At 39.2% G+C, this 3,491-nt stretch overlaps 1 pseudogene; it reads right to left on the bottom strand.

Moving 5' to 3' along the window:
- Positions 1 to 1,960: 1,960 nt before the first annotated feature.
- Positions 1,961 to 2,696, bottom strand: LOC119576637 (annotated as a pseudogene).
- Between the last annotated feature and the right edge of the window lie 795 nt (positions 2,697 to 3,491).

The raw sequence follows: 3,491 nt of genomic DNA, 5'->3' as shown, positions 1-3,491 counted from the left end.
GAGATGGGTTTCCTGCATTTTAAAGTGAATTGAAAACCATCTTTTCCTGTTCAGCTCCCGGCGAATCGCATTCGGGGCTTGTTTCGTCAACAGATCAAAGAGTCGGAGAACACTGCAAAGTTAGGCACAAAGCTCCATTAATATCCCATTAGCTCTAAGAATAATCGTACTTGTTTCTTAGCCATGGGTCGCGATCCATCTTTTGTTTTCGTAATTTTATCGTTTTGCCCTTACCGAAAGTAGGGCCAAGATGCCGATTTTCTTTATACCCAATTTCACAATTACTTGGCTTAATCGTCATATTTGGGTATCTGAAAAAAAATCTTTTGTCAAGTCGAGATTGTTAAAGACCTTTGATTCTGCCAATCTGGAGAAAATAACTCTTCGATCACACATTGCTTCAGCATAAATATTTGTGATCATATTACTTTTACGTTAGTTTCCGCGTATACGCACACCTCTATTTTCTGCACATCTACCGTGGGACTACAGAAAGGGGACGTAGATTTCTCGATGATTCCCACACTTTCCATTTCCTCGACATCTCGTTTAACAGTATCTGCTAATTGTATAGGTATAGGATACGGCTTTTGTCTCACAACTTTGGAACTAATGCGTTCGATATTGTGATAACTAGACACTGATCACCAGCCTTGAACTGAGGTATCTTTGTTTTCCTGTCGCAGTATGCTTTCTGTATTTCCTGAGCTTTCAAGGACTCTTGCTTGGCTAGTTCGTAAATAGACTGGAGACGATTTGCCAGGCCAGTGAAATACGTATACACTGTACTGACTTCTGTATCATTATCGTCCCACAGTTCTCGCAAAATTTGAGGAGGTCCTTACACTGCTCTTCCATATAAGCGTTCAAAGGAGGAGAATTTTAAAGAACTTTGAAGAACTTCCCTGTAAGCAAAGAGAAGCGGTGCAACACAGCGTGGCATTTTATTCGACTGCTCTGCTGCCACCTTAATGGGCATCTTTTTTTATCATCCCATTAAACCTCTCACAGAGACCATTACAAATTTTTAGTCCCTTAATCGATAACAATCCACGTGCTTCCTCCGTCATAGAAGAGATAAACTGTGTCCCTCTATCACTCAAAACTTGCTTGGGAATACCGATCCTGCAGAAGATCTTCACCATGGCTTCGGCGACGGCGACACCATTTATATTCATGAGCGGCACTGCTTCTGGCCACCTCGTGTCGAAATCCACGAGTGTGAGAATGTACTTACATCCATGGCTCGCTCTCGTGTGGATTGGTCCGACGATGTCCACCGCGACCCTCTCGAAAGGTTCGGAAATCAGCGGCATAGCCTTCAATGCCACAGGTTTCACGCATCTGCGGTCACTAGTCTTGACAAACATCACATGCGCAAACTAACCTTAAAAGCTCGGGATCCATGCCAGGCCAAGTTTTCTTCTAACCCATATGACCGAGAGCAGAGTGGTGATCCCACCTGAAAACAATCCAGCTATACCTCACAGGAACGACGATCTGGACACATTCCTCCCCATTTAACGCAAGAACCTTTCGGTAGATTCTCTTGTTCTTCTCAATAAAATAGATTTCTTCCACAGTGACCTATTTAAGTCTTCTCCACCAGCTTTTTTTGTACTAACTATAAGGGTACAATATCTGAGATTTACCTGGCCACTTACCAACATCAGTGGAGTAAACTTTTTCTTTTCTCCATGCTTCTCGTAACAGTGACGCAACCTGTTTGCGTTGCAGCATCAATACTACAGCTATTTTTAACCCATTTAATGTTTCCGATGATGTCGGAAATCGGATTAACCATCATGGCTGCTGCAATGAACGGACTGTCTACGTGTATGGTTGCCTCTGGAATATTAACAAGTGATCCGTAAGTTATTTTAACATTTATCCTCCTCCCAGTGTATTGTAGGGCATTGCTACGAACTATTGTCTTGGAGAACACTTACCCGATCACCTTCTATGGAGGTAGCAGATCTACAGGCAGTACAGTGGGCATCTGCTCTGCGGTCTCGATCTTGTGGACCTTAAATTGGGCAACGAGATCCCGAGGACACAACTTTTCTAGCTGAGAGCGTTACACCAGGTTCCTGAGATCTTCTTTCGTGCTCTGCGTTCCATTTTTCTCCAGCCGCTGAACAAGGTAGCCTGACAAACGAACCAGGAACCGAGCGGCAGTTTCCTTGTCTTGTATCATTGCACGATTGAAGTTTCGCGTCGTCGACCGTCACTCCGCATGCCCTCAACGAAAAGTACGTCTTGTCACTCGCGTCGAGGCAATGGAGGATTTCCAACAGCTTCCCATCAACTCTGGAAATGAAGCTTCTTCGTGGCTTCGTCGAATTGATAGAGTTCGGCAAGATCTTCAAACCCGTGAATGTATAATTCTTTAAATGCAAGCAACCGGATGTGCAGCAAGGTGGATGTCTGGCCAGGGGGCCTCCATTCGTTTCCGTCTGCACACGAGCCATTTCCAGGTGATGCCGCCGAATCATCTTCTCCTCTGTCTTCAGATGCTGCAATCTCAGCTCGTGCTCACGCCGTCTGTCCCGCTCTTCTCGTTCCTCCTTCTCACGCTGCCTCGCTCGTTCTTCTCGCTCATCAGTCTTACGTTTACTCACGTAATCTACAGTAGCTTTCGGGTCCTCAAGCCCCATCAGCTGAGGCGCTTCTACGTAAGGTCCTGCGGAGACATATTAACTGGAGGAAAAAAGTCTAATGATTCTTGCAAATTACAATAAAACACGATTCACTGTTGAATCACCATCAATTAAGCGATCCTTCAATAGCTCTATGTGTCTCTTTCAATTCGCATTAATTACTCTCATTGTCAAATCCCTGTCCGAGCGCTACTTTGTAAATTTTTTATCAAAGTCCATTTCTTTTTCATCAAGATTTCATCCGATACATCATCGGAAAGTCTTTACTCAATTTATGAATTTGTTTTTTTTATTTTAATTAAATTCCGTTTAAACTTTGGAAAAGATCGGCACTGCTTTTCCTATAAAAATTCTTTAAATTTAATTATTTAATTTTGTAAGAGAGAAGATAAATAAACACACACACACACAACATACAAGAAAAGAAAGAGAAATAAAGAGGAAAAAAAAGAAAAAAGTAAATAAAAAGAGATATAAAAAGAAAAAGAAAATAGAAGATAAAAATAGATAAAAAGATAAATAGAAAATAAAAAATAGAAATAGAGAATATATTTTAAAAAAAAATAGAGAAGATAAAAATAAAAATAATATAGAGAAAGAAAAAAAAATAAATAAAAAAGAGATAAAATAATAGGGAAAAATTTTAAAATAATTTTAATTAAGAATTATTAAAATTATATAGAAATTAATTATATATATAATTAATATATTAATTAAAAAAAATATTTATTTTATATTTATATTAATTATTAATTACAATTATATTAAAATATATATATTTTTTTATCTATTATTACTCTGTTAATATATTATTTCTTTTTTTTATGTTAT

Source organism: Penaeus monodon, chromosome 9, assembly GCF_015228065.2.
Source record: "Penaeus monodon isolate SGIC_2016 chromosome 9, NSTDA_Pmon_1, whole genome shotgun sequence".
Classification (NCBI taxonomy): domain Eukaryota; kingdom Metazoa; phylum Arthropoda; class Malacostraca; order Decapoda; family Penaeidae; genus Penaeus; species Penaeus monodon.
This window is presented reverse-complemented; position numbering and strand designations above follow the sequence as displayed.